At 38.5% G+C, this 24,443-nt stretch overlaps 1 protein-coding gene across 2 annotated transcripts in view; it reads right to left on the reverse strand.

The window, feature by feature from the left end:
* The window catches only part of Tlk (Tousled-like kinase), a 651,915-nt gene that overhangs the window by 535,173 nt on the left and 92,299 nt on the right, over nt 1–24,443 (reverse strand). The window contains exon 3 of one of the 2 annotated variants that reach the window (XM_090383577.1): nt 22,792–22,821. The gene's annotated coding sequence lies outside the window, so the exon portion shown is untranslated. Of the gene's footprint in view, nt 1–22,791; nt 22,822–24,443 lie in introns of those variants that run through there. The other variant, XM_090383580.1, reaches the window with a different exon arrangement.

Below are 24,443 nucleotides of genomic sequence, written 5' to 3' on the forward strand. Positions count from 1 at the left end.
TTATATTAAAAGAAACAGCAAAAGAGGCATGCAAATCTTTTTCCATGATGGTGAGAGCATCCTTGGATTCAGGGGAGGTCCTTACAGGTTGGACATGCACATATTTCTCTCCTATTCACAAAGGGATGGAGATCAAAGGGTGAGTGAGTAATCAGACTAGTAAATTTGACTTCTCTTTCAGGGGAAATGGAGTCAATGGTAAAGAAGTAAGGTAGGGCTATCTTAACAGGAATGTAAAGGGTTGTTAAAATTAAAGTATCCCTGAAGAGAAATTTGGACAACAGGTACAATAAAGAATGTGCATGCCATTTATTGGAAAAAAAAATTAGTTACAAAATTTGTCACTGTATGGCGCTTAACTATCTTAGTTACGATTATGCAAATAACTTAGGTTATTTGCATAATCATAAGTTATTGCCACAGCGCCACTACTCAGCTATACTGTACTGTACTGTATAAAAGCAAAACAGTCTCTTCAAAATCATACAGTAGATGTTTGCCTGCCGTACTATCAAAACAGCAACAATGCAGCTGTGGCTATCAGAGAATTCCGGTGTCAGAAGCGCATAAGGCATGGACCTATGACTGTTTGTGCTGTCTGCAAAATGATTGTGAAATTTGAAGCGACAGGACATCTTGGTGTTCAACCAGGTAGAGGTCAAAAACGAGTGGACTCCTCTCTTGTTTAAGATGTGACTATGGCTGTCATGGATTGATGAAGTCAATCTCCATGTTGTAGCACAAGTGTGCCAACTGTTTCTTGTGAAGTGGACATGCTGTAGTCCACTGTAAGGCTAGTTATGCTTCAGGTGTTACGGTACTATTCTTACAAGATGCACATGTATAAAGTGTTGCCAAAGATTGCTAAGGCAACACTTTACAGATGAACAAGTCATCAGCTGTTGTTTCCAGACTTGGCCACCTCAACCACCAGCCCTCAACCCCATACGACTTCTGGTTGCTGTTGTTGTTATTTGGTTTTTAGGAGCATTAGCAACTAAGGCCATATTGCTCCGGGAATATGCGGTGGTGATTCCCTGACCTTTCCGCATCCTCCGTATTTGGTGGTGACGGGTCGAACCCCGGTCTAATCAATAAGCGTGTGCTACGCACTGCTGCTCCTTCCCACCTGGCTACGGAGGCACCCCACTTCTGGTTGCGAAGTTTTTTTGAAGAACCAGGTGTATCAAGAAGGATGTCAAACTCTGGCAGATCTTAAGGACAGCATTAGACGTCATGTGCTGGCTATTCCAGTTGACATGTTACATTCTGCTATAGAAAATGCTGTTCTTCGAATGGAAACTGTTGTTCACCAAAATGGAGGACACATTGAACAATTGTAGCACTGATCAAGTATTGCCACAGTGCCATATAGTGATAATAAATCAGATAAGAAAAAAGGTTTTTTTTTCTGTTTTTTTTTTTTTTTTTTTTTTTTTAATAAATCTTGAGAGTTTGCCGCAAGAAACAAGAGGAAAGCAGATTTTAATAAGTCCACTACAAATTAAATTTCACTGATCAAATACACATTTTATATTAAAATATAGCCATAGGACCGTTTACTAGTTTAGTATGCTTTCAAAGATTAATTTACCTAGGAGTTTTCTGTAAGACATCAAATGATTATGATTGCATTGGGCAAGATACTGTAGTAAACTGCACTTTTTCAGAAATGCTGCTTCAATTTTTTTTATAACGATGGCACTGCTGTTCAGACCTAGTTAAGAGCATTTATAGAGCTTCACCAGAAAGAGATGCTCTTATCTAAATTCAGTTTTTTTTTTTTCAACTGGTTAAACATTCTCTGCCACTCAGCATTGCTATAAGTAATTATTAAATTCCAAGAGGTATAATTTGTTATTTTTCTTCTTTCCTTGTGCATTTGTTAGTTCCCCAAATGAATACCACTGTACATAAATTTTTTCTTCTTTCATAATAGCATCTGGTAGTCTCACATTGAAACTGAACAGAAGTGATGCTGCAAAACATCTACAGTCATCTATTTGTTTACCTTTAAGAACACCAAGAAGTACTGAAAACTTGTTCAAAAAAAATTCAGATTTGAAAATGATGCATTGCCAACTCACGAAATTTGTGCTATCTCAGAATATATAAGAGCATTTTCAACTGGAATTTGTGGTACATCATATATTCACATGCTGCAATAAAGTACTTCTTCACTGAACAAACACATGGAATCTTCTCTTCTCTTCTCGTTTTAGACTCTTCCTTCCAAAATGGCAGTGGAAAATTTAAAAAATTGGTATAATAAATTTGTGCATTACATTCTTCATATACTTGGATTTCAGGAAAGCTTTTGATACTGTTGCACATGGAAGACTGGTATGGCAATTGGTATGGCATTAAGGGCAAGTTATTGCAATGAATACAGGGATGGTTGAGTGGGAGACGGCAGAGAGTGGTAATAAATGGACACTGCTCTATGTGGACTAATGTTATTAGCGGAGTCTGCGAGGGTTCAGTGGGAGCCTCCGTAGCCAGGAGCAGCAGTGCGTAGCACACGCTTCTTGATTAGACCGGGGTTCGAGCCCATGACCACCAAATACGGAGGATGCAGAAAGGTCAGGGAATGACCACTGCATATCCCCAGAACAACATGGCCTTAGTTGATAATGCTCCTAAAAAAAACCAAATAACAACAACAGGGTTCAGTGCTGGGCCCATTGTTGTTGTGTGTATTTATCAATGATATCGATGAAGGTATATCAAGCTTAATGTCCAAGTTCGCAGATGATACAAAGGTTGGCAGGGTTGTTAATGACAGTAAAGACAGTATGCTACTGCGACAGGATCTAGAAAAGTTAGGCAGATGGGCTGAGAAGTGGAAACTGAAGTTTAACATTGACAAATGCAAAGTACACGATATGGGTAGCAGTAACCCAAGAGAAATGTACCAACTGTGTGGTACTACACTTAGGGAGGTGGAGAATGAAAAAGACCTGGGGGTAATTGTGCAGTCAGATAAGAAGTTCTCTGAGCAGTGCAGACAGGCTGCCAGGGCAGGTCATAGAGTTTTGTCAATGATATATAGGAATTTTGCTAGCAGAGACAAGGAGGTGATTATCCCTTTGTATAAGGCAATGGTCAGGCCACAACTTGAGTACTGTATACAGGTCTGGAGCCCTCATTTTAGGAAGGATGTAGGGTTGCTAGAACAAGTACAGAGAAGGGCAACAAGACTGGTGAGAGGAACAAAGGGGGTGTGCTTACGAAGAAAGGCTTAAGTTCTGCAGTTGCAGAACTTAAGTTGCAGCATCTGGAGACTAGGCACCTGTGAGGTGATCTGTTTGAGGTGTATAAGGCCTTGATTGGTTTGAACAGGCTGAATGTGACGGGATACTTCAGCTTGCTCAGATTACGAACCTGAGGGAGCATAGATTCAAATTGAGGAAAGACAGTTGTAGAATAGATGTGCGGAAGTTTGTCTTTAGCCATAACAACAGATGTAAGTCTGTTTCAGCTGGAACAGGCTTACATCTGTTGTTGTGGAAGTTGATAGCTTAAATAAATTTAAGACTGAACTAGACAAACATTTGGAGTGACCGGAATGGGAAGGGGTTTTTTTTTTTTTTTTTTTTTTGGGCTGATGCTGTATAAGATTGCTTTCTTGCATCATATGCCTCAACTAATGCTAATGCTAACATACCTAGGAATAACAGCCTCAGTATATGGATGTGAGGTACGTTGGACTGAAGAGCTACATTCAGATTTTCAAACACTGGCATAATATTTAAAGGACAAAAATAAACTGCATTATTTAAGCCAAAAGAGAGGAATATTGCTTTCACCAGGAGTTTGTGAGTTAGAAGCTCTTTTCATGGGGAGCTTATTAATTTGTCTTCTTTTGGATCAGGAACTAGGCTTTGGTAGAGTCAGTGGCACTTGATAGTAATTATTTGTTGTACTTTTCAATTTGGTAACTCTGAAAAGTACTCATATGGCTTTTCTCACCACTTCTAACTTCTTTTTAAAACAGACTTATCAAACTTGCCACTGTTTTTACCGGTACTTCAAAATCTTTTTTTACTTTGGTGGCATGTATCAGTAGAAATTATTTAAATATATTTTTCCTCATAGCACTTCTTTCCAGATAGCAGTAAATGTCTACCAAATATTCATCCACTTTCAGAGATTGGCCTGCATCTCTCTTTTCAGCAAACAAATAACATGCATATTATCAATCTTAAGTGCCATATAGCAATTTTTTGAAAGTATCTAACATGCTATCAGGTTGTTAGGAAGACGATTCTCAGTATTGTACTATGTAGTCACCATCTAATGCTAGCACTGAGAGCAAGCTCTTTTCGATTTGATGTTTTTTTTTTTTTTTTTTTAATTATTACAAAAGGTTACCAAATTGAGATACAACTTTGAATGAATCAGCTGATTACTGCCATCTGTAACAATCAAAAATACATATTTTTCAGAGCCATTAATCACTACCTCTTCTTTTTCCATCCATGCAATTTCACTAATAGTGCTTGTTTTTTTTTTTGTTTTTTGCTATTTTTCTTCATGAAACATATTTCTTAGGGGAAGATCATGATTTATAACAGATGCAAATAAACATTTGACACATACTGCATCATTATCACTATGAAATGCTACACTATTTTTACTTCTTTGAAATTGAAAAAAATAAAAATAAAAAAAATAACATGTATACAGTAAGCCAGATGTTGCTTTTTTTTCATATTTTACAATACACAGAAAATCTTGCATATGTGCCTTCTGAAATTTTGCTTCGTATTTCTTTGGCACCTTACTGAAAGACGTTAATCAGCCTCACACCACAGAAGTAAAATGAAATGATAATACATTTCTAAGAACAATGCTATTATCCTGCATCTCTCTATTTTATAAGCAGAAATTCAAAATTTTTTAAAAGATTCTAATTTTTATATAATTTCACTATTAACAAAAGCAAAAGACAGAGGAAAACTGAATTTTTGCAAAAAACAAGGAAATTCTTTAATCACCAACTATATTATGATGGTGAGATGGAGAAGGGGTCAAATCGAGTAAAAATATTTATTCTCAGTTGCAAATCTGGAAGCTATAGAGTTGTTATTAATGGGCACTGCTCTTCTTGGATTAATGTTATTAGCAGAGCCCCACTGACCCCTGAGGTATTCCTCTGGTAATGATTAATGATGCTGATGAAGGCAGATCAAGCTTAGTCTTAAGTTTGCAGATGATACAAAAGTTGGCAATGTGGTCAATAACAGGAATCATGACTTACTGCAACAAGACCTAGAAAAATTAGGCAGATGGACTGAGAAGTAGCAAGTGTGGTTAAATATGGTAAATACGAAGTACTGCATATGAGTAGCAGTAATTGCAGAACAATATACCAAATTAAGCTGGCGAACAACAAAAAAATACCTAGGGATAATTTTAACACCTCATATGAAGTTCATGAGCAGTGCAGCCAGGCTGCTGGGAGAGCTCATGGGGTTCTGTCAATAACAGACAGGAATTTTGCTAGCATGGACAAGGAAATGATTATCCCATTGTGTAAGGCAATGGTTAGACTGCATCTTAAAGATGGCATACAGATCTGGAGGCACATTTCAGGAATGATGTGAACCTATTGGAATGAGTGCAGAAAAGAGCAATAAGATTAGTCAAGGACTCAAAAGGTACTCTTAATAAGGATTTCAGTTTTGCAAATTGAAGCATCTGAAAATTAAGCACCTGCCAGTGGACCCTGCTGAAGTGTTTAAAGCTTTAAATAGATCGGGTAAACTAAATACTAATAGCATCTTTATTCTCAGGTGACATACAAAGGGACATAAATTTAAATTGAAAAAAGGTGGTTACAGAATAGATGTGTGAAAGTTTTATTTCAAGTCAGAGAACAGTTGATTGCTGGAACAAACTTTCATTTGATGTGGAAGTGATTAGTTTGAATAAATTTATGGAGAATTAGACAAATTGTTTGAGGAGATGTACAGATAAGCAGGGTAGCTTTTTTCTTTTTTTTTGCAGGTGTTAAATAAGCTTGCTTCCTTGCATCATTTGCTATTACTAATACCAAGTAAAAAAAGTTCTCAGTCTATTCATCTGTAGAGTTAGGAGAATAAGAAAGGCAACAGTTGAACTTGACAAAATGGGTAAAGAGATTTTAAACCACTGTAGATCAAGAAGAGACGTTTCCAGATTAGGGAGCATCTGATAATGAATACAAAGTAGACATCTGCACAAGAAACACCTTTGAAGGAAAAAGAATCACAGAGTGAAAAACTAAGGCAACTGAGATGAGTGGTAGTTGAGGCAATGATAACTGAGATGAGTGGTAGTTGAGGCAATGATAACTGAGATGAGTGGTAGTTGAGGCAATGATAACTGAGATTCTGTTGGAAACAGTAAGTCTGGCAGGATTGTAAGTGGAAGTGGGCATCATTGAGATTTAAACTGAGAATGTACAGTTGTAAAATTAATAAGGAAGTTCTTAAGAGAACAAACTTCTCTTCTTGCACTTCTTGCATATAAGTTTGTTCTATTAGTTTCACTATTTCAGATGCATTCAGTAAATGTAAATGTAGAAGGATTGGGGTAAACATGTTCTATGCATTAATGATATTCCTGGATATGTAATTGTAGTAGTAACAGCAATTGGTGCAAAAAAAAATTAATCAAGCTAATATAGTATCAGCCAAAAAAAAAAAAAAAAAAACAATTCACCCATCCATACCATCCAAAAATTTGTTTAGTTCTCCCTTAAATTTATTCAAGCCATCCACTTCCACAACAACAGATGGAAGACTGTTCCAAAAATCAACCACCCACTGGCTGAAAGCAAACTTCCACACATCCATCCTTCTTCAACTTGAATGTATGCAGTTGTTATTGTTATTTGGTTTTTAGGAGCATTAGCAACTAAGGCCATACTGCTCCGGGGATATGCAGTGGTAATTCTCTGACTTTTCCGCATCCTCCATATTTGGTGGTCACGGGCTCGAACCCCGGTCTAATCAAGAAGTGTGTGCTATGCACTGCTGCTCCTGCCCACCTGGCTATGGAGGTGCCTTGAATGTATGCCCTCTCATATGTGTAGTCTCAGCAAGTAGTAGTAGTGGCATGTGATACAAGAAAGCAAGTGTATGAGCTTATGCATCAGCCAAAAAAAAAAAAAAAAATCACACCATTCCCTCCAAATGCCTGTCCAGTTCCTCCTCAAATTTATTTAACCTATCAACTTCCATAACGACAGATGGAAGTTTGTTCCAGCAATTAACCACCTGCTGGCTAAAGGCAAATTTCCGTACATCTATTCTACATCTGTCTTTTCTTAATTTTAATTTATGACCCCTTAGGTTCAAAATCTGAACAAGTGGAAGAATCCCGTCAGAATTCAGTGTGCTCAACCCATTCAAGGCCTTATATACCTCAATCAGATCACTGCGCAGGTGCCTAGTCTCCAGCCACTGCAATTTGCAGAACTTAAGCCTCTCTTGGTAAGAGGATCCTTTCATTCCCCTCAACAATCTTGTTGCCCTTCTCTGTACATGCTCAAGCAAATCTACGTCCTTCCAAAAATGAGGCCTCCAGACCTGTACGCAGTACTCAAGGTGTGGCCTGACCATTGCCTTATACAGAGGGACAATCACCTCCTTTTCCTTGCTAGCAAAATTCCTATATATCATTGACAAAACCCCACAACCTGCCCTGGCAGCCTGTCTGCATTGCTCAGAAAACTTCATATCTGATTGCACAATTACTCCCAGGTCTTTTTCATTTTCTACCACCTTAAGTGTAGTATCACACAGTTGGTACATTTCTCTTTGGTTATTGCTACCCATATGCAGTACTTTGCATTTGTCAAGGTTAAACTTCAGTTGCCACTTCTTAGCCCATCTGCCCAAATTATCTAGATCCTGTTGCAGTAGCACACTGCCATTACTGTCATTAACAACCCTGCCAACCTTTGTATCATCTGAAAACTTCAATACTAAGCATGATATACCTTCATCAATATCATTGATAAATATACAAAACAACAGAGGACCCAGTACCGAACCCTGTGGGACTCCACTAATAACATTAGTCCACGAAGAGCAGCACCCATTAATTACCACCCTCTGTCTTCTTCCACTTAACCATCCTTTTATCCATTGTAGCAACTTACCCTTAATACCATTCTGCTCCAATTTGTACAATAGTCTTCCATGCGCAACAGTGTCAAAAGCTTTCCTGAAATCCAAATATATGATATCAAAATTATTTTTTGCATCCAGTTCCTTTCTAATCACATCATAATATCCTATCAAATTTGTCAGACATGACTTTCCCTTAACAAACCCATGCTGTGTCTGAATTATTGCTAGTCTTGTCTAGATGATCCTGCAATGCATCTTTAACCAGTGACTCCATTATTTTACCCGGAACAGAAGTTAAACTAACTGGTCTGTAATTACTCGTGTCACCCTTCGATCCCCCTTTGTGAATTGGGGATATATTTGCACATCTCCAGTCCGTGGGGACCTCCCCTGAGTCCAAGGATGCTCTCATAATTATGGCTAAGGGTTTGCTTAGTTGCTTTGCCTCCTCCTTTAATATAACTGGATAGATCCCATCCACCACAGGTGCCTTTCTTATGTTTAACTTCAACAATTTCTCCTCCACTTTGCTCTCAGTTATTACAAAATCATTAAGTATCCTGCTATAATTTGATAACCTTCTGCCATTTCCAAACCTTAATAACTCCTCATGTGTGAATGTAGATGCCAAATACTCATTCAGTTTGTTTGCTATCTGAGCAGGATCATCAACAGTCGAACCATCAATATCAAGTGGACCAATCAGATTCATCCCTTTTCTTTTAGAGTTTATATAAGTAAAGAAATCCTTGTTGTTTTTCTTAGCATCTTTTGTCAAAGATTTCTCGTAATCTGCCTTCGCCTGCCTAACCTCCTTTATGACCTGATTACAGACTAGCTTATATCTGCCATAGGCTTCTGAATCGCTTGATAATTTATATGCATCCCATGCATTTTTCTTCTCTGTCACGAGTCTCATTAGTTCATTTGATAACCATTTAGCTTTGAACAATATTTCTTAATAGGTATGAAACTTTTAGTAGCTTCCACAATTAATTCCATGAATGCTTCCCACTTAGAATTTACTGTTGGTAACATCGTCAGTTGATCCCACTATACAGAATTTGAAAACTGTCTGAGACCACTGTACTCACCTTTAAGGAAGCAAAAACCCTTTCCTTTACCTCTGATGGTAATTATATCTTTAAGTAAATCCCATATCAGTACACTGTGATCACTGCCATCTAGTGGTTCCTTTATCTGCAAATTCTTAATACACGAATGATCACTGCTGATAACCAGATCAAAAGTATTACCCTCTCTGGTTGCCTCTCGAACATGCTGCTGCAGAAAACAATCATCCAATAAATCCACAAAAGTCTTACTAGTGTGTGAGTGACCAACCCACAAGTTCCAGTCAATATCTGGGAAGTTAAAATCCCCCATTATAAGGCATTCTGATTTACTAGCCCACTCTATTTCTCTATACAATTGTTTACTGTACTCATTTGAGTCATTAGGCCTATAACACACTCCTACTCTTATTTTTGCTTTCGCAGTGGTTATGTCACACCAAACTGACTCAACAGTGCACTGTTGAGTCAGTTTCACTTGGTGTTCTTCCACTTGCAACAGTGCAAGTGGAAGAATACCATTAACATTAAGCTTACTCAACCCATTCAAGACTTTAAACACCTCAATCAGATCTCCCCGCAGGTGCCTGGTCCCAATTGCTGCAATTTACAGAACTGAAGCGTTTCTGTGTAAGAGTAACCCATTTGTTCCCTTCATCAATTTAGCTGCCCTTCTCTGCACCCTTTCCAGCAGATCTACAACCTTCCTAAAGGGAGGCCTCCAGACCTGCATACAGTACTCAAAATGTGGCCTAACCATGGCCTTGTACAAAGGGATACTCATGTCCTTATTCCTAATAGCAAAGTTTCTGTTTATCATTGACAAAACCATATGAGCTGCCCTGGCAGCATGTCTATACTGCTCAGAGAATTTCATGTCTGACTGCATAATTATTCCCAGGTCTTTTTCATTCTCCCACTATCTTGAGTGTAGTACCACACAGCTGGGGTTTACTGTATTTGCATTTGAGGCTAGTGCTCGGGTGTGTGGCAAAAGTTCTCTGCGACTGCAGACTGGTCAGGTTGCTAGATTGATTGCTACTGTTTTCTTGTGTTGTAACATTAATTCTTGATATATTTATTTATTGACGTTATAGTTTTTGGCGTAGTTAACTAATCTTCAGTTAATAATATTGTTGCATCTCAGTTAATAATAGTCGGTTGCTTTGAACCGACTATTATAGTTAATGGAAGGCAGAATTCATAGTAAGAAGCTTGATAGAGGGGGGAAGGAAGAGAAGATTGGGGCTTTCCCCCCACTTCCTTCCAGAGTTCCCACGTTGTACAATACTGATTCTGTAAAGAAAGTTTCTGAGAAATCGTCTAAAGTTAAAAATATTAAAGCAAGTAGTGTTTTAAGTAGTGGAGGTAGTGGTGCAATGAGTACTGTTAGTGTGAATACTAAAGCTGGGACATCTGGTAATGCTGATTCTCATATCCAGGTAGGTGGTGTGGAAAACGTAGTTAAAATTGGCTGCATGGTTGAACAGGGGGTGCAGTTAGAAGAAGATGTTGCCGTAACAGATTTCACAAATGATTTGTCAAATGGTAAGATAACTGATTTTCTGGATATTCAGCCTGATAATATGGTTTCTGATGTAGATAGTTTTTATTCGGAATCGGGGAGAAGAAGTACAGGCACAAATGTTCGTGAGAGTGAAATAATTGTTGCTAACATACAGGATCAAAGGCAGAGGTACCCTGACGTGTCTACTATTTTTGAGCTTGTAACAAAGTTGAAGAAAAAAGTTATTGACTACAAGACTAGTGAAAATAATAAAGTGACTAAAGCTGCAACTAATTTCTTACTTGACGTATGGATAGACATGGAGACTATATCAACAGCATTAGTCATTGAACGTCTTAAAACAAGGGTAGAGGAAATGGAGGTGCGTGCCAGTTTATTAGATGACATTGTAAGAGGGCAGCCTTTTCTATCTAATGTTGCAGAACAAAAGGGGACTTATGCAGACAAGGTTAGGGCTGGATTCAGCCAGCCTCAATTAGATGAACAGGTAATATTAAATGATATCTGTATGGTGGATAATAACAGGAAGCTGAGCAAAGTGGCAAGATTAAATAATAAGGTTATTTTCAGGGCTAAGGAGTCCTCAGAACAGTATAAGTCAAGTCAGGAAGTCAAAGAGGTTATTGTTAACACATTAAAGGAAAAGTTCCAAGAAATAAAAATTATAAATCTAAGAGCTATACGAAATAAAGGAGTCTTAGTTGAAACAGATAATGATTAGGATTTGGATAAACTCAGTAAGGCAGAAGTATTTTTTCAAAAGCGTGTTAATCTGGATAAAGTAAAGTTGCAGAACCCTACCATCTTAGTGTATGATGTACCTAAGGAGTTAACTCAGGAGGATATTATTAGGGATTTATATAAGAAAAACCTTCAAGATTATGGATATGAGGAGCAAGAGGTTAGAGAGGGCATTGTTTTTAGATTTAGTAACAGTTCCAAGGCAAGGTTTAATAATTGGGTGATTGGGGTAGCTCCTCATATTTTGCAAAATTTGATGTGTAATGACAGGTTGTAATTTGGATATACGTCACACAAATTCAGGTGTTTTACATTTGTGACTAAATGTTTTAAGTGTTTGGGATATGGCCACTCTATACAACACTGCACACACAAGACTGTGTCGTGTGGTCATTGTGCTCAGGGTGGCCATCTTTATGTTGATTGCCCAAATAAAAATAAAGATCCATGTTGTGTGAACTGCAAGTGCAGAGGTAGAGCTTATGATCACTCATTAAGGAGTAGTAGTTGTCCTGAGTATAAAAAGGCTCTAGAGTTCGCCAGTATGCGTACCTATTAGCATTAGCATTAGTAGAGGCATTTGATGCAAGAAAGCAAGCTTATGCAGCATCAGCCAAAAAAAAAAAAAAAAAAAACCCACTTCACCCTTCTGTTCGTTCAAAATACCTGTCCAGCTGAGCCTTAAACTTATTTAGGCTATCAACCTCCACCACAAGGGATGGGAGTCTGTTCCACCAACCAACCACCCGCTGGCTAAAGGCAAATTTCCGCACGTCTATCCTACATCTGTCTTTCCTCAATTTGAATTTATGCCCTCTCAGGTGATTTTTCTGAGCTAGAGGAAGAATCCCATCAGCATTGAGCATGCTTAAACCATTCAAGGCTTTATACACTTCTATCAGATCACCTCGCTGGTGCCTAGTCTCCAGACACTGTAATTTGCAAAACTTAAGCCTTTCTTCGTAAGAGCATCCCTTTGTTCCATTCACTAATCTTGTTGCCCTTCTCTGTACTCGTTCCAGCAGCTCTACATCCTTCTTGAAATGAGGCCTCCAGACCTGTATATAGTACTCTAGGTGTGGCCTGACCATTGCCTTATACAATGGAATAATCACCTCCTTATCCCTGCTGGAAAAATTCCTGTATAATGATGGATAACTGTAGTACTTTTAATGTGAATGGTAGTTTTCAACATAAAGATGAAGGTAGTGTGCTTAAGCTGGTTCAACTCAATGCCCAAAGATGTTGTGCGGTTACTGATGAAATTAGAATGGTGGCCGTGCAAGAAAGTGCTGACATTTTGTGTATGCAGGAGCCGTATGTTGGTTCCTTTGCACATGGACATAAAATTGTTGGTTTTCCTGCTGATGCCAGAGTTATAAGTGTAGTTGATGTGAAACCTAAAACAGCAATTGTGGTCTTTAATAAGTTATTGCAGGTAACTGTCCTCTCTGGGCTGTGTAGTCAGAACTCAACATGTGTGAACATTAGTACTCCTAGGTTGTCTTTTAATTTAATATCTCTTTATTGTCCTCCAAGTCACGAAATTGTTAATTCTATCCATTATATGGAAACTGTTTTCAGTGAAATTGGTTGTAGTAATTTAATTATTGCATAGTCTAACTTATGGTTTAGCGGCATGACTGATCAGAGAGGCCGCTTAATGGAGGACTTTATTTTAATGAATAATTTGTGTGTAGTCAATATATCAGGTCAGCCTTATACTTTTAATAATGTTCATGGCAGGTCAAATATTGATTTGACTTTAGTTACTCAGGGGTTATCCAGACGAATCTGTCACTGGCTTGTGAAAACGGACTATACGAATAGTGATCATAGATCTTTGGTTTTTCATATTAATTTGGCTGATTTAAATACTTCTTTAGATTTTGATAATTTTGAATTAACTAGATTTACTTATAAGAAGATTAACTGGTCTAGTTTTGCACGGTCAGTGGCTTTAGATTTTTCAGGAGACAATATGGTTAATTTGATTTTTTTAAATGCGTGTGAGTATGCTGCTTTCGTTCAGTCTTCATTGCTTAGAGCCCTCAGTTTTTTTTTTTTTTTTTTTTTTGGTTTTTAGGAGCATTAGCTGTTTGTTTGTTTTGTTATTTGGTTTTTAGGAGCATTAGCAACTAAGGCCATATTGCTCCGGGATATGCGGTGGTCATTCCTTGACCTTTCCGCATACTCCGTATTTGGTGGTGACGGGCTCGAACCCCGGTCTAATCAAGAAGCATGTGCTACGCACTGCTGCTCCTTCCCACCTGGCTACGGAGGCGCCAGGAGCATTAGCAACTAAGACCATATTGCTCCGGGATATGCGGTGGTCATTCCCTGACCTTTCCGCATCCTCCGTATTTGGTGGTGACGGGCTTGAACCCCGGTCTAATCAAGAAGCGTGTGCTACGCACTGCTGCTCCTTCCCACCTGGCTACGGAGGCGCCCCCTCAGTTGTGCCTCAAGAAGACGAGTTAAGAGGCGAGTTGTTAATTGGTGGAATGCGGAATTATCCAGGTTAAGGAAAGAAGTATTTTTATGTAAAAAGGCATATCAGAGGTATAGGCGGTGGAGGCTGAATGAGGCTCAATTTTATCACGCATGTTATAGAAATAAAAAGAAAATTTATTATAGGGCTATTTATGAGAGTAAATTAAAGGCTTGGATAAATCTAGTTACTAGTGTGGGCAATACAGATCCTTGGGGATTAATTTATAAACTAAGTATGAATAAAGTAAGACCTGGAGAGATAATGAATACTGTAATCATCAATGGTGTGGAAACAACTGATTGGATTATAACAGTGCAGGCAATAACATCGGAGTTGTTTCCTCATGAGGAAGAAGGGGGGAAGACAACAGAGAGTAAATTAAAGAGAGTAAAGTAAATTATGAGAGTAAATTAAAGGCTTGGATAAATCTAGTTACTAGTGTGGGCAATACAGATCCTTGGGGATTAATTTATAAACTAAGTATGAATAAAGTAAGACCTGGAGAGATAATGAATACTGTAATCATCAATGGTGTGGAAACAACTGATTGGATTATAACAGTGCAGGCAATAACATCGGAGTTGGCCAATCTTGGCAAAGTTTTTGAAAGATTATTATTTTTAAGACTGAACCAAGTCATGGATAAAAATGGTTTGACCCTGCCTTATCAGTATGGTTTCAAGAGAGGGCATTCTACGGAGGATGCCATTAATGATCTCGTGAATTTCACCAACCAGGCAGAGGATAAGTATGTGTTAGCCATCTTTATAGATTTTACTGGAGCTTTTGACATGGTGTGGCATGAGAGTATTCTGTCTGCATTAAGGGGTATGCAATGTCCAGACTTATTGTACAGGACGATACAGAGTTATTTGTATTGTAGGAAAATTATACTGAACACTAACCATCTACAGTTTAATAGGAATCTTTTGAGAGGGTGTCCTCAGGGGTCTGTATTGGGCCCACTTTTTTGGAACTTAGTACTTAATTTATGGCTAGAACAATCAATTGAAAATCTGCATAAGATTGCTTAGGCAGATGATTTGGTTTTATGTGTTACTGGTAAATCCAGGGCTGTGCTTGAAATAAGAGTGGGCCAGGTATTAGAAAGTCTAGTGTCATGGGCTGATCTGCATAAACTATTGATATCTACAACTAAAACTGTTATGATGCTTCTTAAGGGGAAACTAAATTATGCGTGACCGCCAAAAGCTTTAATTAAGGGGAGGCAGATTCCCCTAATATCTGAGGTGAAATATCTAGGTATAAGAATTGATGATAGATTATCGTTTTTCCCACATTTAAATTACTTACACGAAAAAATTAAAAAATTTAGTGCAGCAATAATTTGATTAACTAGGTCAGACTGGGGGTTGAAAAGGAAAGTTTTAAATTTATACTACAAGGCAGTCTTCTTACCCATAGTTGCGTACGGAGCATCAGCATGGTACTTCAGAGTTACTAACGTTAAATTTAAACAGAAATTGTTATCGATTCAGCGCTCAATGCTTTATGTTATTTCTAATTTGTGCAGAACAGTCTCAACGAATGCTATGCTGTTGTTTGGTTTTTAAGAGCATTAGCAACTAAGGCCATATTGCTCCGGTGCGGTGGTCATTCCCTGACCTTTCCGCATGCTCCATATTTGGTGGTGACGGGCTCGAACCCCGGTCCAATCAAGAAGCGTGTGCTACACACTGCTGCTCCTTCCCACCTGGCTATGGAGGCGCCGACGAATGCTATGCAGATTTGGGCTGGGCATTTGCCTCTAGACTTGTACATTGTGTATCGGGCCCTTTGTTATTACTTAAAAAAAGGCATAGTGGTTTCTTTCATGAATATTACATCTGATGTCACTATAGAGATAGCTAAAGCTAAGAAAAATGTTCTAACACAGTTGATTGGTATGTGGCAACAGAGATGGGATCTTAGTGTAACTGGGGAGGTGACTAGATTGTTCATTCCAACAGTTACATTTACTTATGATAGTAACAACAAATGGTTTTTTCCTTCTATGGTAACATCGTTTATTTTAACTGGCCATGGCTCATTAAATTTTAAACTACATTACTTTGGTCTAGTCAGCTCTCCTTTATGCACTTGCGGTCAACCTGAGACTTGGAGTCATTTATTATATGATTGTAGTTTGTATGTTCAACTTAGAGAAAGGCTAAAAGTGAAGATTGGTAATTTAGTTAGAGGCTGTGAAAGTGATCTTATTGCTAATCAGGATAAATTTCAAGCACTGCAAGAGTTCTATGTAACTGTTTTTCAACGGAGAAGACATTGGAATAATCTAATGATTACTAATTAAGATTTGGTTATATACATTTTGATTATTTGTGGTTTTTTTTTTAGTTTGTTTATATTATGTGTGTATATATGTATTTTATTTATTTATTTATTTTTTTATTTTATTTTATTTTATTTTTTTGCTGGCTCTCAGGTGTGGGCAGCCTGGGAGCGGGATTGCTGGCACCCATCAGTATAGCACTACTTCCGGTGGGTGCGGGATTTTTGTGCATGAGGCACTTAAAATAGAAGACCAGGTCCAGCACCAAGTGAATATGGGCGGCCATTAGGGTCTCTTCGCCACCGGGGAGCGGCTGTGCAGGTGACAGCTTCTCCCTGATGGCGAAGAGACCTTCCATACAGGTCTATTTGGCAGAGGTTCTGCACAAAGTCAACTTTATCAGGTGGAGATAGACGGAAGTCTAGGTGCCACCTTAGACATAATAATAATAATAATAGTACCACACAGCTGATAAGTTACTCTGGGGGTTACTGCTACCCATGTGCAGTACCATTTGTCAATGTTAAACTTCACCTGCCTTTTCTCAGCCTATCGACCCAATTTTTCTAGATCTTGTTGCAGTAGCTCACCCTGCCAAACTTGGTATCATCTGCAAACAGACATTAAACCTGATATACCTTCATTATTATCGATAAATATTGAAAACAAAAATGGACCCAGCACTGAACCCTGGGAAACACCACTAATAACACTGGTCTATAAGGAGTAGTGTCCATTGATAACCACTCTCTCTGTGGCATATAGCATACACACAAGAATGTACCGAGCTCCTGGACATAATGGGGCCTCAACAATGTCTCCTTGCGGTCCAGTGGATTATTAACAGCAAATTTGCAAAATCTAATTTAAAACTGTACCCTCAAAATCCATGATTCATACTGGATGATAGAGGAGATTTGGGGAGAGGGGGAATTGCAACAGCTTTGCTCTGGAAACTAAACAAGGGTTTCACCATTTCAAAACTCTGATTAGTAAAATGGTGGCATTATACCAGGTGATGAGATTCATTTTCAGCATGGTACTGCCTGGTGATACACAGAGAGTTAGCCATTCTTCTGTGTGATTCTGATGCCCCACCTCAACCCCTGCTTACATTGGTTAACAACTGGGTGGTCACTAGGTGCAGTGTTCCTGATATTGCACATGGTTTTTTTTTTTTATGTCAACCCCAAACACGCGAGGTATTCGAACCTATAGTACTTAGTACCATGCTTGGGTTGGAGGTTGAGAAGATGAAAGAAGATATTTGTTGACGTTGGACTTGAACTTCTGTAGATTGTAATTTTCAGGAAATACGTATGAAGGAAGGTTGTTCCAGAAAACGGCAGTTGAATGAATAAATGAAGAAGATGAAAAGTTCGTTCTGTGGGTTTGAAGTTGGACAGTAAATAGATGTTGGCTGGTGAGAGCACGTGTTTGGACTGTTTTGAAAGAGAGAGCGGGAATTATAGAAGCCAATTCAGAAGAACAGTGCCCATGGAAGTATATGTAGAAGAGGCATGCAGCAGAAACAGTACATCTATGAGAAAGCAAGTGGAGAGACTCTGTTAGAAATGAATCATTAATTAACCTAACTGCCCTCTTCTGAATGGAATCAAGAAGCCTGAGAGGAGTTTTGGGGGCACCACCCAGGATGTGGGAACAATATTCCATGGTAGGGCGGATTTGCGATTTATACAGAGTGAGCAGCTGTTTGGAAGAAAAGTAACGCCAAGAGCAAAAGAGAAAACCAAGTTTTTTAGATGCAGAGGAAGCAATATTTGTAATGTGCTTGTGCCAAGAGAGATTAGAAGTCAGGGTAATCCCCAAAAGAGATATATCATTTTGTCTAGAAATCGGAGTGTCACTAAAGATAAGCATAGGAGCAGAAGAATCCTTTTTGCGAGATATAAGACAAGACTTAGTTTTAGAAGGGTTGAAATCAACTAAGTTGTCTTTGCCCCACTGGAAAATTACCTGAAGATTGGCATTTAAGGAATTGGTAGCAGATTTTCGAGAAGTTGAAGCTGATTGAGCAGGACAAGGTTTCTCAAAATGGAAAGTTTAATGCAATGTGCTATCATCGGCAAAACTATGGATAGGATTTCCAGTCAATGGAAGAAGGTCATTGATATACAAGAGGAAAAGAGTGGGGGGAAAGAACTGAACCTTGGGGGACACCGGCATTAGTGGAGAAGTTAGAAGACAGAGAGCCATCTACCATCATCCTCAGTGAGCGATCAGAGAGAAAACTGGATAACCAATTACTAAAAACAGTTGGCAAACCATAAGATGGAAGCTTGCTTAGAAGACCTTTATGCCAAACACGATCAAAAGCCTTTGAGATGTCAAGAGCAACTACTTGTGTTTCACCGAACCTTTCCATTGTAGTCCATAAATGGGTAACATAAGCCAGAATATCACCAGTGGATCGACACTGACGGAATCCATACTGGCGATCGTTGATCAGACGGAAGGTTTCTAGATAGTTTAAGAGTTGGCGGTTAATTGATTTCTCCATTACTTTAGAAAGAGTAGAAGTAATTGCAATGGGACGATAATTGGAATGGGAGGGATTTGTCACCCTTTTTAGGAACAGGCTGGATATGAGCAAATTTCCAAGCAGAAGGAAAAACACCTTTGGAATAAGAAAGTGAAAAAAGGTGGCAAAAAAAAAGGAGTAAGTTCAGGAGCACAGGTTTTGAGAACAAGTGGAGAAATATCATCAGGACCTGGAGCTTTCTTAGCATCAATATTCATCAAAATCCTTCTGATATCCTTTTGACGGAAGACCACAGGAGGCATTGAATGGAGCGTGTTGGGAATTGTGGGAGGTGTTTTACCAAGATCATTAATACATGAGCTGGAAGACAAATGGGATGCTAGCAGGTCAGTTTTATCCTTGGCTGAAGTGACAACAGAACTATCTGGTTTGGACAGAGGTGGGAGCAGAGATGGGCAAAAGTTGCGGCCAATAGCTTTGGCAAGAGACCAGAATGTTCGACTACCATTAGGACAAGAAGCAAGTTTTCTACTCTTAGCCTGTTCAAACTCTAGTTTGGACTGGTTAATAACTGCTTTACAATTGTTGCGAGTTTTGGTGTAGGAGGAAAATGAAACTGAAGAATTAGAAACAAGCCAATTACAATATGCAACATTCTTCTCTTGAACAGCCTTAGCACATTTATTGGAAAACCAAGGTTTAGATAAAGGACGAGATTTTAAAGTGCAGTGTGGGATAAAGGATTCCATTCCTGCAAGAATAATTTCACTGACACGATCTGAGCAAACGTTGACATCGGAAGTTTTGAAACAGTAATCCGATCAAGGAAAAGAAGAAAAGAAGTCTCGCAGGTCATCCCATTTTGCATTCTTGTAATGCCAAACAACACAAGGTTGGGAATAGCCTTGAGATAAAGGTTCCATTGGAGAAGAGACAATCACCAAGTTGTGATCTGAAGTGCCTAAAGGACCTCTCACTTCAACCGTTTACTTAGAAGGGTTGTTTGTGAGAAAAAGATCAAACGTATTGGCTGTATGATTAGGATTGTCCGGTATTCTTGTAGGTAAATGAACAATCTGTGCTAGGTCATTAGTAATTGCAAAAGCCTCAGTATCTCGACCTGATCGGTCGGTGTGACTAGAAAACGGAAGCCAGCTGGAGTTGTGAACATTAAAATCACCAAGGAAAATTACCTCACTGTTAGGAAAGTTGGACTGGAGAAAGTCAAGTTGCAAAGAGAGGAAGTCAAAGAGCTCCAAGTGATTAGTGGAGTTGGGAGAACTGTAGACACAACAGATGAATTTGACACAATGAGGGCGAGAGATTTTAAGCCAGAGAAGATCAAAGAGAGGAGATTCCAAATTGCCAAGTCTCTGACAGGGAATATCAGAATGGACATATTATGCACAAGTACCACCTTTGAGGCAAAAGGAATCATACAGCGAATAATTTGGGCATCTGAGATGAGCAGTAGTTGAATCAACCGATAACTGAGATTCTGTCAGAAAAAGTACATGGGGTTTGGCAGACTGCAAGTGGAAATGGACATCGTTGAGATTAGAATTGAGACCACGTATATTTGTGAAATGAATTAGGAAGTGTTTGGGAGGTTTAGATCTTTTCGCAGATAAGCTTGCTCTATTAGTTTGACAATTCATGGTGTATTCAATAGTAAGAAAAAGTGGGTGGGACATGCTGTATGAAGCAATGAAATTTTTGGATATGGCGTACACGTCGTAAGAATATACCCATATCCTTGACATAACGTGGCCTCGACAATGCTCCCCCGCATACACACTACTTGGACTCCCTCCAGTCACTATCTGGCAAAGTAAAGGTAGCAAGATTATACACTAGCTGATGCGGAAGCCTCCTAGAGAGTTACCAATAGGTTCGGTCCGGTGTACTAACTAGCGGCCGGCCTGCGAACACCGTTTTAGAGCTGTACCCTCGAAATGTAAGGAATATTGGATCCCGTCACGACGTTCATCATAACCTCAAAAGTCATCAATCATACTGCATGATGGAAGAGATGGGGAAGGGTTGACCGGAACTTAGCTCTAGAGACTAAACATGGGTTCCACCACTTCAAGCCTCCAATAAGCAAAGTGGTGGGATTTCACCGGTTGATGTGAGTCATCTACCACCTAGTACTGCCTGGTAACATGGAGGGGCAGCATTCCTCAATGTGATGTGGGCGCCACACCTCGACCCATGCTTACGTTGGTTCATACCTGAGTGGTCACCCACCATGTACTTGTGCATGGAGGTTATACCCAGGATTACTAACAGTCCCACCATCGTGAAGGTGCAAGCAGAGGATTTGGCTGTCACAGACCATCCGGACTTCGCCGAAATTGGATCCACTTGACTTGAGTGTCACCCGAATATCAGTTCCATCAGCGTTTTAGACTCCCAGGTAGCAAGTACAGCTTGTCTGGTAGATCGTAGATGGTAGATAAGCAAAGAGTTACTAATGGTTCCATCATGGTAAAAGTGCAGAGAAGAGGAGATGGTTGCCACAATATGATTGTACTTTGTTGTAATTCAGTCAACTTTACTCAAAAGTAAGACCCAAAAATCAGTTCTATCAGTGTTTTAGACTGTCGTAGCAGCCCTAGCAGTCATTTCTGGCATAAGACCTCAAGAACCAAAGAAATAATGTTCTTGAAATGCGCTCAACAAACAATGTCCTAAAAACATTCTCACAAAGTGGTTTTCATCTCTTGCACAACATATGGTACTGTACAGCCATGAAAAAAAGATTGTTGTAGTGTTAGTATGTTGTACATAATATAATACTGTTCAGTTGGCACAGTGCATATCTTAAGTTCTTTCAATGTTCTCTATCTTCAAAGTAGAATTTTCCAGTGATAAAGTCCCCTGTGAAGTCACACTACATAGTTAATTATAGAGTGGTATAAATATCAGCCTCACAGAGTGGTTTCCCAAAAGACACTTGCTCTTGTTTGTCTCCACTCAAAAAATAATATTTTGCATACTAACACCAGCAGTAGGACTTAAATGGGCCTTATCTCCTTACAGGATGTTGCAAGACCATTGAATGTCAACTTCCAACAATAATACCAGTAACTGTGAAACAAAGTGAACAAATTTATCTGGATCCATTTTCCAAAGACTGGCTAGATACACTGGAAACTGTCTTTATGGTGGTGTATGGTATGTCTAGATGCCTGCAGACAGAGACATTAGCAAAGGCACATGATGCAAGAAAGCAAGCTTATATAGCATCAGCCAAAAAAAAAAAAAAAAACCTTATTTCACCCTTCCACTCGCTCCATATGTTCTCTATATTGTATCTACAGTGGCTTCACTTACAGCATAATATAGTTCAGCAACTGCAGCTCCAGTTAAGGCCTTTTCTTATCAAAGAGGACACAGATTCAAATTTGATCACAAGATTATGTGAGCCTGAGTTAAAACAGTTCATGACAAATCACATGCATGCATATGGCATTATGCTCTGAATGGCACCATAGCATTTCTCATATGAATATAATACAGTATTACAATCTTGGCTCCTTCACTAGCTTGTCAGTAGCATGATTATATTGTACAATATTATATTAGAGCAAGAAAATTGATATTTATACCCTACTTTGTGTCTTGATTTGCATTTATCTGCAAATCTGATGATTTTTTTTACAACTCATATTGCTAAAAAGCATTTCATAATGTGTTTTCCACCATTATGAGAAAGCATTAATACTAATAAACATATGAAATGTTTTTATAACTGACATATTATTAAAAATTACAAAAGAAACAAAATAAAACAATTTTTATTAACCAAAGAACTAATAATCTTGTTATTATAACGTTGACATTAATGGAACAATAATATAGAAAAAGAGTGGTACCATAACTACTCTTGTATTGCAAAACAGTATGCATTAAATTTTTCATTAATGTCAAACCAAATACTCCTGAAATACAATTGAATATTTATAGAATATATGTGAACTTGTTTTAAATTCTGTTCTATATGATCCTTCTCATATTAAGAAATACTCACCTCTTGCCTCACTTTTTCTTCAGTGGATTCCTAGGTAAAGAAAAAGAAAAAGAAAAAAAAAAAAATTATGCATACAAAACGTTATTTTTTAAAGTTAAAAATTTGTTGCAATTCTTTGCAGTAGAATGCATTATATAGTCACAGTTCAAATTTTAAAAATTTAATACAATTTGCACTGTACAGCAGTGTACTTTAAACTGCACACCAGCTTAAACAGAGTTTTGTATTATTGTATATATATATATATACACACACATTAGCATTAGCAAAGGCAAAAAATGCAAGAAAGCAGGCTTATACAACATCGGCCGAAAAAAAAAAAAAAAAAAAAACCTTCAGATTTCACCAATCCATTCACTCCAAATGTTTGTCTAGTTTTGTCTTGAATTTATTTTAGCTGTCAACTTCCATGACAGATGGAAGTTTATTACAACAATCAACCACCACACACTGGCTAAAGGCAAATTTCTACACACGATTCTACAACTGTCTTTCCTCAATTTGAACTTATGTCCCCTCAGCAGATTAATAAGGGTTAGAGGAAGAATCCCATCGGTATTGAGCTTGCTCAAACCATTCAATGCCTTGTACACTTCAATCAGATCACTTTGCAGGTGCTTAGTCTCCAGACATTGCAATTTGTAGAACTTAAGCCTTTCTTCATAAGAGTACCCCTTTGTTCCATTCACCAATCTCCCTGCCCTTCTCTGTACTCATTCCAGCAGCACTACATCCTTCCTAAAATAAGGCCTCCTGACCTGTATACAGTAATCAAGGTGTGGCTTGACCATTGCCTTATACAAGGGGATAATAACCTCCTTATCCCTGCTAGAAAAATTCCTGTATGTCATTGACAAGACACCATGAGCTACTCTTGCAGAATGACTGCACTGCTCAGAAACCTTCATATCTGACTGCACAATTTCCCCCAGGTCTTTTTTATTCTCTATCACCTTGAGTGCAGTACTGCACAGTCGATATGTTACACTGGGGTTACTGCTACCCATATGCAGCACTTTACATTTGTCAATGTAAAACTACAGTTTCCACCTGTCAGCTCAACTTTTCTAGATCCCGTTGCAGTAGCATACTGTCATTAACAACCTTGCCAACCTTCATATTGTCCACAAACTTGGACATTAAGCCTGATATACCTTCATCAATATCATTAATGAATACAGAAAACAAGAATGGACCCAACACCGAACTCTGAGGACCTCCACTAATAACATTAATCCACAAAGAGCAGCACCAATTGATTACCACCCTCTGTCTTCTCCCATTCAACCATCCCTTTATCCATAGCAGCAATTTGCCTCCAATGCACACTGCTCCAATTTGTACAGTAGTCTTCATGTGCAACAGTATAAAAAACTTTCTTGAAATCCAAGTATATGATATCAAAATTATTTTTTGCATCCAGTTCCTTTGTGATCACTTCATAGTATCCAATAAAATTAGTCAGACAAGACTTCACCTTAACAAACCCATGCTTTGTCTAAATTATGACTGCATTCTTGTAACTGCCATATAAAACCTTCAAGGCACATTTTAGCCACAGTAGCTCTTGCGCCAAGAACTCATCCATCAATCAATCAACTGTATTCTTGTCTAGAATATCCTGTAATGATTCTTTAACCAGTGACTCCATT

Source organism: Mastigoproctus giganteus, chromosome 10 (genome assembly GCF_048544385.1).
Source record: "Mastigoproctus giganteus isolate SK-2022 chromosome 10, ASM4854438v1, whole genome shotgun sequence".
Taxonomy (NCBI): Eukaryota; Metazoa; Arthropoda; class Arachnida; order Uropygi; family Thelyphonidae; genus Mastigoproctus; species Mastigoproctus giganteus.